The 11,582-nt window shown below is 37.0% G+C and overlaps 1 long non-coding RNA gene across 1 annotated transcript in view; it reads right to left on the bottom strand.

The window, feature by feature from the left end:
• Nucleotides 1-1,942: 1,942 nt before the first annotated feature.
• The window catches only part of LOC115064799, a 14,553-nt gene continuing 4,913 nt past the window's right edge, over nt 1,943-11,582 (bottom strand). Inside the window, exons 2-3 of the long non-coding RNA XR_003844612.1 lie at nt 4,411-4,571; nt 1,943-3,048 (exon numbers count right to left, since the gene is read on the bottom strand). This is a non-coding gene — a long non-coding RNA (uncharacterized LOC115064799). The remainder of the gene's footprint in view (nt 3,049-4,410; nt 4,572-11,582) is intronic.

Genomic DNA, 11,582 nt, shown 5'->3' with positions numbered 1-11,582 from the left:
CAAGATCTCCATACCAAGATCCAGATCAGAAACTTCTATCTCCCAGCCTCCAGATTAGGTTCACTGGTGAGCCTTCCAATTCTGGATTGTAGTTCATTTCAAATATAGTCAAGTTGACAACCAGGGATAGCCACTACAAGTGGGGAACGTTTGACTGTGATTGTCACCTGTTACATATATTCTTACATATGTTGAGAAAGAAAGGCATTGTCAGAATGTTCCCTTGTGGGAAAAAGTGCCAGAGAAAACACTGGTGATTTCCTGTAAGAATGCTGCATTGTACAAGCTGTGGGCGACAAATGATGCTGCTGTGTGAGACAGAAATGGAATATTCTGCTCAGCTATTCGGAGAGCTGAATTCTTAAGGTAAGAGATTTTAGTACCATAACAGTATTTTCATTTATTTTGTTTATAAAATAATACATAAGGTATTTTTTGTGATTTGTAAAAAATTCTTTAAAGGTAAAACATAAAGATTTAAAAGAATGCAAGTTTAATTGGTGCTCTTTCAATGGAAAATGATGTCATGTGAATTCTACTTTTTATGTATTGAAGTAGTAAGAGCTATTTTGATTCCAAAAGAGCATAATCTGTGCTCTTCTTTTGGGGCTATAAAATGAAATTTGACAGTTCTTTTTAAATGCCATTAACTATTACAATATATCAGAGGAACTATAAAAGTCCAGTCAAATAAGTTGTTTGTCCCATTGACCCACTTAGAAAAAGTAATTTTTTAAGAAAAGGATTTTTGTCTTGGGGCAAAGGATTTTATAACCTGCGAATTCCTTGTTGTTTCACATGCACAAAAAATATAAAACTCCTTCTATCAACGTGATATTTAACATGTGAACTGTGTTCCTATACACAAAATAAAACAAGGTTTTCACTAAAAACATTTAAGTTTTTAGTAAAGATATACCATCAATGGTTCTTAATTGAGTTGAACATGGTACAAAACTAATGTAAGTTAATAACTCTTGCTCAAGCTCACTCAGCAGAATCCTTTTCCTTCTGATGGCCATTCAGGTCTCTTACATAGAGCTTTCTAGGATAGAGCCATAATGTAGTAGTGGGTCTTGGAGAAGCTCATAACATACAATTGATTTGCTAAGGCAGTTTCCTGAGCCTCAAATTAATCATATTTTTAGTAAGGAATGGGGACAAATCCAACATCCAGAAGTATTAGAACAGGTGGCAAAGAAAATGCAGAGCTTTCTAAGAGGTGGACCATGAGGAGATTAAATCTGATTAGGAGAGGGATTGGGAGGGAGCCAGTGATTAACTCCTTCTCCAGGCTCCAGTGGGGTCAGAACTCCTACAGCTCCAATCAACACTGAACTTAGATTAAAAACATAGTACCTCATTGCCCAAGCAAGGACTGTGTTCCTTAGCAATCTGCTGTAAATCCAACGGGGATACCTGACCCTTAAGAAAAGCTTAGTAATGCATCATTCTTAAGCTGCTGACATTCATTCCATTTTTGTATGTTGTTGGATGAGGAAGATGCAATTCTGGTACATAAAGATGAGAATACAAATTTAAGTCTGCCAATCTAAGGGCTTACCCTATATATTTAAGAACTTGAAAAGTCCACTGAATGTCTACAATGAATTACAGCATGATTTCTTTTTATGTGACTATTTTTACTTTTGTCAAATCATGTAAATTCTGAAATCTTTTGCACTGTGCCAAAAATTATTCTTATACACTTGACCAAGACTACTTTTATAATTCTATAATGACTCTGAAATATTAATAGCATGGTGTTATTCCATGCAGGCCTATGTGACACCCTTTTGTTTGACATTGTATTTTCTACATTGATGCAATGATTGATAATAGAATTTATAGCCTGACTGGGTTCTCATCCTGAACTAACTGTAGATGTATGTACATGTGTTCTGTAAAACTATTGAAAAACAATGGTGTACAAAAAAAGTGGATTCATCTGTTTTTAAACAATAAAACATTGATAATAAGTAAAAATAAGTATACATATGCACAAAACAAAAACAAATGCAGCATAATTTTTATGGCTCAAAATACTCAGCAATTTTAAATTTATAAATCATATTCAATTAAATGCCAATTTTCTATGCACACTCATACTTAAAATGCAAACGTAATAAAAATAGCACCATAAAATATTTAATAAAATATATGATCCCTCTCTCAGGACATGAAAGGTCTTTGTTAGTTCTTTCTTATTACTATAACAACCAAAATGTTAAATGATTGATCGATGAAGACGAAAGGTGTGTTTTGTCTCATGCTTTTGGATTGAAAATTCTAAGATTTCATTAACCTATATTTGGACTGGAGTTAAGGATGCAAGAGGCCCAAGATGGCACAAATGGTAAACTGCTTTACCTCATGATTAAGAAGAAGAAAGAAGAATAAAAGAGAATTGGGGTCTCACATTCCTTTTGGAACCAAACTGACAATGATCTGAGAACTCCCCACAGCCCAAAGTTTTAATCTTAAAATGTACTACCTTAGGACAAATTCTCATAACTAGTCTGTTATAGTCAAGCAGTAGTAGAGAAAAAATAGACATAATAAAAGCATACTCTAATACTGAAAATAAAGTACACATTTGACAGAAAAGTAAACCTTTCTAACAAGAGAAGTCACCAGTATTTTAGACCTTTTCATTTAATATACACAGAAAAAAAAATATTGGCACTTAGGATCCAAAGCAATAATCTACCGAGTGAAGAATGGATCAAGACAACGTAGTTATACATTTTTGTAGCCAAAGTGTCAGCCATCAGCCTTTTTAAGTACCTGAGAGAAAACAGGGGTGTTTGACAAGGACAAGATAGAACATGGCTCTGTATACTTGGGAGGGTTGAGTTAGATTTGGGTGCTGGCAATTCATGAAGTGCAACTTTATAAGATGTCCTAGTTTCTCTTCTGTTGCTGTGAGCATTCTACTCTGACGAAAGCAACTTATGAAAGAACAGGTTTCTTTTAGTACAGGATTCAAGGTACAGTCCATCATGGCAAGGAAGTGCAGGCAGCAGGAGCTTGCAGTCGTGGCCTATGCTGTCAGAAGAGAGCAATAGATGCTCATGAATCCTAGTATGCAGCTTACTTTCTCCATCTTATACAGCTCAAAACTCCCTGCCCAGGAAACGGCGCCACCCAGTGTCATATAGATGGATCATACATATTTTTGTCTGTATTCTTTCACTGAGTAAAACACAACTAAGTTTCACCAAGTTATTGGAAGCCTTAATTTATTCTTTCTTATTGGTGAGCAGTTTCTCACTTTATGGCTGTTCTGTGTTGTTTTTAAAGTCTGGCAGTAATGAATATACCTACTTAAGCATTCACACCTAATTTTCTCTATGAACATAAATTTCATTTTCCTTAGATAGATCATTTGGAATGGAAAATTTCTGGATCATAGATATATATATGAGATTCGTGATAAGCTAGTTAACTACTTTTCAAAGCGGCTCTGTGCTTTTGTATCATAACTAACAAGAGTTCCAGTTACAGGTTGGGGAGCTTGATCCGTGGGACCAGCATTCACCATGTAAACAGGAGAACCTGAGTTTTGATCTCCAGAATCCAGGTGTGTAGCCTAAACATAATCCCATTTGTGAGTTAGACATGTAGTCAGGGTATGCTGATGGAAGCTATCCATGTCTTAAATAGTCTAATCTGGTATAGTTGTGTGGAAAGAAGAACCTCAACTGAGAAAATAGATCCTTCAAATTGCCTATAGGTAAGTCTGTAGAATATTTTCTTGATTAATGAATCACATGAAGAGCTCATCCCACAATGGGCAGTGCTACTCCCTAGGCAAGCGGTCCCTAGAGGTATAAGAAAGTTGGCTGAATGAGAGCCATGGAGAGCAAGCCAACAAGTAGCATTCCTTCATGGCCTATGCTTCATTTCCTGGCTCCCAGGTTGTCTCCTTGAGTTCTCTCCTTGGCTTTCCTAGATGATGAACTGTAACAGAGAAATGTAAGCCAACTAAATTCATCTGTTCTCTAATTGCTTTGGGCATGCTGTTCATCACATTTACAGAAAGCAAAAGAAGACACAAAAGTAACCAAAACAACACACTCTGGTTTTAGAAAAGGACCCTCTCTCAACGAGCAAGATGGAGAAGGAGCGAGAGAAACACTGCTGGTCAAAACCTTGGTCTTCTATATATATGCACACAGAACGGTTCATGCACTTGCACTTATGTGGGTATTCATACACAAGCCCATGAACACCACACACATACATATACAAGAAGAGAACACAACCAACAAAATAAACCAGAACAAAATAAAAACGCAACACTTCTCATTGCTCTTCATCTTTGCCCAAGTGAGCATTGCTAGTGTACGGTTTAGGCTCTCTAATGGCTGTATATTGGCATCTCACTGGGATTTGTGTTGCATTTACCTGATTGTTGATAGAGAAGTTATTTCCTTTGATTACAGCTATTTTCTTAATCATCTTTTTTGATTAACTGTCAGTTTCAGTTGCTTGAGATTTGCTTTGTGCCTCGCATAGATCCTTCTTGTAAATGATACTTGAAGTTTTGCAGTTTTGCTTTGAAATTGCTGAAACAGAATGTTTTCTATGTGACTTGTATAAAACTTAAGTATAATGTACAAATATTTTTATATCTTCACTAATTTTTGTGTGCTTGCTTTACTATTTTGCCAGCCAATAAAAAAAGCTGTTTTCAAAACTCTAGAGCTGTCATCTGTTACAGAACCATTAACTATTATTTTATCTGGTGTTGAAGCTAGAGTACTAAGATTCTATGTAATCCTATTGAAAATAAACACCTTTATTACACCTTGAATAATCCAAATAAATTGGATTATTGATTTATACAATAATCAATAATTATTGATTTACACAGTTGGTTTACACAATGGATGTCTTCATTTGGGATATTAGCTATATATGTTACTATAGTTATTCTTATATATTTCTGCACTTGGTTATATTTCTTATTTCAACCTAGGATTCTATTTGGAGTCATTTTCCATTGGCCTTTTTTTCTTTGCTTTTTTCTTTTTTTCACAGGTGTCATCTAGTATTTCAGAAATTTTTACCTTACTATCTGGCTGAACACATCTATAATTAATCTTTGCTTACAAAGATATATTTTGTCGAAGTCCCAGTGGGTACACTATTTTTCAACTTTTAGCTGTTAAAAGTTATTGCTACATTTTCCCTTGATTTTCATAGATTTTCATTCGTAAGTAGCGCCTACCTTACTGGAGAGGCTTTTGTATTTCTAGAAATTCTTAGTACTATTTTGTTTTTTTTTAGCATCTCCCCTCATCGATTATTTTCTCTCCTGCATATGTATATTAAAAGTATGTTTTGTGTGTTTTTAGACAGGTTCTCACTATGTAACACTAGAACAGACCATGCTGGCCCCAAATTCATAGAAATCAACTTGCCTCTGCCACCTGAGTATTGGGACTGAAGGTGTGTGCCACCATACCCAGGTGCATACATACTTTAAATCATGTGACTCAGCCACAATCTTTTGTTCTTTCCTTTCTGCCTTTTTCCTGCTCCATGCTTCTGTTTAGATTCTTTTAACTTTGTGCTACTTTTGACTTCTCCTGAGTCTGGTGTACTAATACATCTGATGCATCCATTCAATGCCATCCTGATTTCTAGAAAGTCCATATTATTTTGTTTTTAATAGTCTCACTCTTGGTTTAAACATGCTACTTCTACAACTCATGTATTGTTTCTTTGTTTGCCTTATCTATTGATGGTAAAGTCCTTCCTGCTAACTGTTAATATCTCAGTTTTGTATAGAACTATTTCTATTGTCAGGGCTTTTATTATTAGTCCCATTCTTCTTAGCAGATTGCAAACATTATGTTTCTTTGGGTAAACAGATATTGCACATTGTAAAAGTATCCAGTGATGGTCTATAGGCATAGACTTGACTTGGATGTTTTACTTAAAAGGCCTGTAGAGACACTGAATGAGATTGTTTGTAGATAGTGTTTGCCTCCCTCGGGATCAGTGGAATGTATAAATACCTGAATTAACAGCTGCCTAAAGGTTGAGCTGAGTCACAGGTATTTCGAAATTAGATTCTTTCTGTCTTTGAACCATCCTATTCTTGGGGATTTGCTTTTGGATGAGTATTTGAGGGTCTTTGTTCAGAATCAACTGCACCAGATTCTATTCTGCCTTCTTCTTCTGCCTTCTCTTGTATACTGTCCCCACTGAGCTGCCAACTTTCATTTGTTGATTGAAGGGAAAAGAGCTGTGAGTTTTATGGTAACCCTTTTCTTCTCAGGGGGCATTATTCATTTGAGCTCTTAAAGACCTGTAGATTTAATTGTGTGTTGGGCGTTTCTCACCTCTCCTTTGCTCTGTTGGACAGCAACATGTAGCAAATGATCCCATGTTAGTACCACTGGCCATGGTGGAAATCTCCGCTTGCTTCCCTTTCCCTAGGAGAACCACTGACTGGCATCGTGAGAACAGAATCAAGAAAATTCAGCAGGTACTGGTTCACCCGGGGAATTCTATGTTCATGGAACTTTAGTTTGGCCAGTTCTTGAAACTTGAAAAAAAAAAAGTGTCCTTTTTAGTTTTTCTTGGGGAGTAAGGAGCATGTCTAATTCTTATATGATTGCCTACACTTTATTTAGAAGCAAAATCTAGTTTTCATAATTTGTAAACTTGGAATTGGTTTGAATTAGCTACTAATATTTGACTGAAAACAGTATGATCAACATTCAAAAGGTATTGAGAACAATATGAAAAGAACACGACACGTCATGTAGGTTTACAAAATAATAATCAGCACTTCTACATGTAAGATTAACAGTGGTTAACTTGTGCTAAGAATAGTGATGGATCATGTACTGACTCAAGAAGCAGATGGAGGAATATCATTGCATGACTCTACCTTAGACCACACAGTGAACTACCAGAACTACAGTCAAGGCTTGTCTCCAACAACAAAAAGTAAACCAAAGTAAAAAGAAGCAAAATGCTATATTTATGAAGCATATGTAGATAAAGGAGGTGGGCAAGAGAGGGTAGTGTTGGGAAGAAAAATATCAAAGTATGTCTTGTGTATGTATGAAGATACATGTATGTATGAAAATGCCACAAAAAAACTTTTTGTACGGTTTCAACATGTGAAAAACAATGAAATGTTAGTCTGATACAGGTTTGTGAAAAAATAAGTTAAATGGCAGCAGCTTTCAAGGAGAAAAGAAGACGCTACAGACACATGGCATGGAAGAGGAATAGGGCAGCCCAGCAGTGTCCTAGCCTTTCCTGAGGCTCGTTTGCAAATTTTGTCAGTGCTACTCCTGTCTTGGTTTTGAGTGGCTCACTATCCTAGAAGCACACTCCCTTCTTTATTTGTACATAGGATTAAATTGGTTGACCCTCATTTGGAACAGAGACTTTAGTTACACTATTAAATATAAGTAATATTATTATTGTCATTCTTTTAGGCTCTTTGTCTTGAAAGTTTGCACTTAATTTCTTCTCTGATTCATATTGGGCCTCTTGCTATATCCCATACAACCAGACAGTTTCTCATTGTTTCTAATGAGATGCTTCCAATCTTCAGGAACACTCAAAGCAACAATGTCTCATATTTTACATGAGCTATAAGACTTTTAGTATGTTGGTGTCTAGAGTTAATTTTGGATACATCCCTGGGTTTTGTATTAGTTTTAATAGGTAAACACCCTAAACTGTTGGTTTACAGTTGATTAAATCCTCCCCCCCCCCTTTGAGACAGGGTTTCTCTCTGTCCTGAAACTCACTCTATAGACCAATCCAACCTCAAAGTCACAGAGAACCATCTGTTTCTACTTCCTGAGTTCTTGGATTGAAGGCATCCACCACTATGCCCTGCTTCATCCAGTGAAAAAAAGACAGCATTTTCAACAAATGGTGCTGGCTTAACTGGCAGTCAGCATGTAGAAGAATGAGAATTGATACATTCTTATCTCCTTGTACTAAGCTCAAGTCTAAGTGAATCAAGGAACTCCATATAAAACCAAAGACACTAAAACTTATAGAGGAGAATGTGGGGAAAAGCCTCGAAGATATGGGCACAGGGGAAAAATTCCTGAACAGAACACCAATGGTTTGTGATGTAAGATCAAGAATTGACAAATGGGACCTCATAAAATTGCAAAGCTTCTGTAAGGAAAAAGACACTGTCAATAAGACAAAAAGGCCACCAACATATTGGGAAAGGATCTTTACCAATCCTAAATCAGATAGGGGACTAATATTCAATATATATAAAGAACAATATATATAAAGAAGGTAGACTCCAGAAAATCAAATAACCCTATTAAAAAGTGGGGTACAGAGCTAAACAAAGAATTCTCAACNGAGGAATACCAAATGGCTGAGAAGCACCTGAAAAAATGTTCAACATCCTTAATCATCAGGGAAATGCAATCAAAACAACCCTAAGATTCCACCTCATACCAGTCAGAATGGCTAAGATCAAAAATTCAGGTGACTGCAGATGCTGGTGAGGATGTGGAGAAAGAGGGACACTCCTCCATTGTTGGTGGGATTGCAAGCTGGTACAACCACTCTGCAAATCAGTCTGGCGGTTCCTCAGAAAATTGGACATAGTACTACCAGAGGACCCAGCAATTCCTCTCCTGGGCATATAACCAGAAGATATTCCAACTTGTAATAAGGANACNTGCTCCACTATGTTCATAACAGCCTTATTTATAATACCCAGAAGCTGGAAAGAACCCAGATGTCCCTAAACCTTTTAAATAACTTTATTTGAATAATAATTTTATCCCAAGGAAGAGTCTTTTGTTGTCCAATCCACCTGATTTAGTGAGTTACTTGACCCTATGGAGAAAAGAGAGGCAGTTAAGTTCAATGTGTAAGTCAGAAGAAAAGCAATTAAACATGTTGTTATTTTTATGATAGTCAAAATAGTATGGTAATTTTTGGAATGTTACAGTATTCAGTAAACCTAGTCTTCACAATTTAAAACGTCTTCTAGTTGCCAACTTTAAAAATTCAGTGTACATATTTGTGTCCACAGGAATGTCTGAGTGATGTGTAAAGAGAGATAAAAAGGGGAAGGTTCCCCTAGCCCTGACCATAAAAGTATTGCAAAAGTAAGGGTAAGGCTTTAGTCTGGTTTTCATGTGCATGCTGGACATAAGTATTCTCCAGTCAGTACTGCTTGTAGCATAATGGCGAGAGACCCACATGTCATCATAGGAGATGAGTTTTATATCTGAATTTTAAAACCATAACCAATACAGTACTCTTCTTCCCCACTTTCAGAATTGTGAAAGTACCTGTAAGATTATTCTGCCCACTTAAATAACTACATACTTTTGCTATCACATTACTGGAAGGAAACAAATAAAGGACAGCTGTGGCAGGCAGGTTACAATGGCTGAGGTATTAGGTGCAGGACCAGTTTAATGCAGAAGAAAAGGAATGGCACAGGAAGTTTGAGAGACTTGAGTTTGAACAGCTTCACACTTGCCAGCTGTCTGATATTAGCAAAGTTCCTCAAATTCTCAAAGTCTAAATTTCCTCGTTCCGAAGCTGAGAATGATAATGACACTTCTCAGTGTTGTAACAATTAAATGAGGGATGTGTGTGGGACACAGCATATGGCTTAGTGCAAAGCCTTCAGCAAATGATAATGATTATTAGTCATGAATTACAGGTATAGAAGCAGTAATGCACAGCTTGGCTTGTTTTCCCCACAAACCTAAAGTACACAGTGATGCTTTTCTGTTGTTATTTGAGTTGAAATTAAGACAACATTCTTTATTTTGAATATAAAAGGAAGACTTTCTATTGTTTTCTTTAGAATTGATGGTCAATTTCATCATTAGGCACTCTGATTTGCTTTTGTTTTAGACAGAATTCATCCTTCAAAATAGTGCTGCTCCCTTAAGAGTTCTTTTATATTTAATGAACTCAGTTGGCATTGCTTTCTCATCCAAAAACTTTTCATTGCAGACAAATCCTACCCTTCCCAATGAGAAAGATTCCCTGCTGGGTGGAGCTAATCATCCAGGCAGTTTATACTGGTGATGGTGGTATCTCTGAGCTAAAAATTTCCTTTAAGACTAAAAGTCTTTTGCCATGGAACATGTGATTTTTCGCTTACTTGGAAGTGGCTGAACTGAGTTAGCTTTGAACCAGTATTAATATATTTGTTGCCAGTATCTGTTTAAAGTGTCTGTGATGGTTTGAATAAGAATGCCCCTCATAGGCTCATGTATCTAAATGCTTAGTCACTATATGAAAGGATTAAGGGGTATGGCATTCTGGGAGAAGGTGTGGTCTTGTTGAAGGAAGTGTGTCTCTGAGGTGAGCTTTGAAGTTTTGAGGGTCCAAGCCAGGCCTAATGTTTCTGTTTGCTGCCTTTGGATCTGGATCTAGAACTCTCTGCTATCATGTCTGCCTGCACCCTGCCATGCTCTCCACCATGATGATAATAGACTAAATTTCTGAAACAGCAACGAAGCACCAATGAAGTACTTTCTTTTTATAATAGTTTCCATGGTCATGGTGTCTCTTCACAGCAAAAGAACACTGACTAAGATGGTGCCTATTGTTAAAAAGACAGGTTTTAGACAATGAAATATATATATCTCAATAATAACAATAATATATATGAAACATATATGATATGTTCTAATTTTGTGACTGTTTTCCCTCATATTAACATGACTTGTTCACCATACATAGAAAAACAGCAGAATCAGTCCTTCTTAAGAACTAATTTACACCAGACTAGTAAAGAACTGACTATCTTCTTTAGTGAATATTAAAATTTCTTAAGAAATTTTAATTAATTTCTTAAATTAATTAAAGAAATTATTAAAGAAATTAATATTAAAATTTCTTAAGAAATTAGCATAAAAGTACTATGATACACATATCATCTCTCTAGTCTACTATGGACACCAATGAATGTGGAAAAGGATCCTGGAGCACCCAGAATTTGTAAGAATTGCATATGTTCACTTATCCAGACATTCCCAAAGTTCCCTTATAGAAGACACAGGATAGAAAGAGCCAAGGCCCTTGGGAGATGTTGCATTTTCTGTGATGCCAATCAACTTTCAGAGATAGTGAGGCTGTTGGAGAGGAGACTGGCTATGGTCTATGGCTACACAGGAAAAGGTTGTTCAGTGCTGGAGGCTTTGCTGACGATTTCACCTGTGGGAATCAAAAACCATGGCAGTAAAAACAGCTAACATGGCTCCAGTGCATGGCCTGGGAGACGGTGGCCTGCAGAAGCGACACAGCTGCTGGGACAGACTCCTTATCTGGCTCCAGTCATCCAGCACCTTTCTGCCCTAGGAGGGGTGTCCGCCCAGGAGGGGTCTCAAGGCCTGAGCCCTTATGAGAGCCATCTTTGCTCCTGTGATGGCCGGGTAGAGGGCGACCTGCAGAAGTGACATAGCTTCTGGGAAAGATCCCATTTCTGGCTCCAGTAATCTGGTGCTTTTCCAGCCAGAGGAGGGGTGTCTGCCCAGGAGCAGTCTCAAGGCTCGAGCTGGAAGGAGAGCCATCTTTGCTCCGGTTCACCTAGGCTC

Source organism: Mus pahari, chromosome 10, assembly GCF_900095145.1.
Source record: "Mus pahari chromosome 10, PAHARI_EIJ_v1.1, whole genome shotgun sequence".
Classification (NCBI taxonomy): Eukaryota; Metazoa; Chordata; class Mammalia; order Rodentia; family Muridae; genus Mus; species Mus pahari.
Note: the sequence above shows the minus strand (reverse complement) of the source record. Positions and strands in the feature narration are given on the sequence as shown.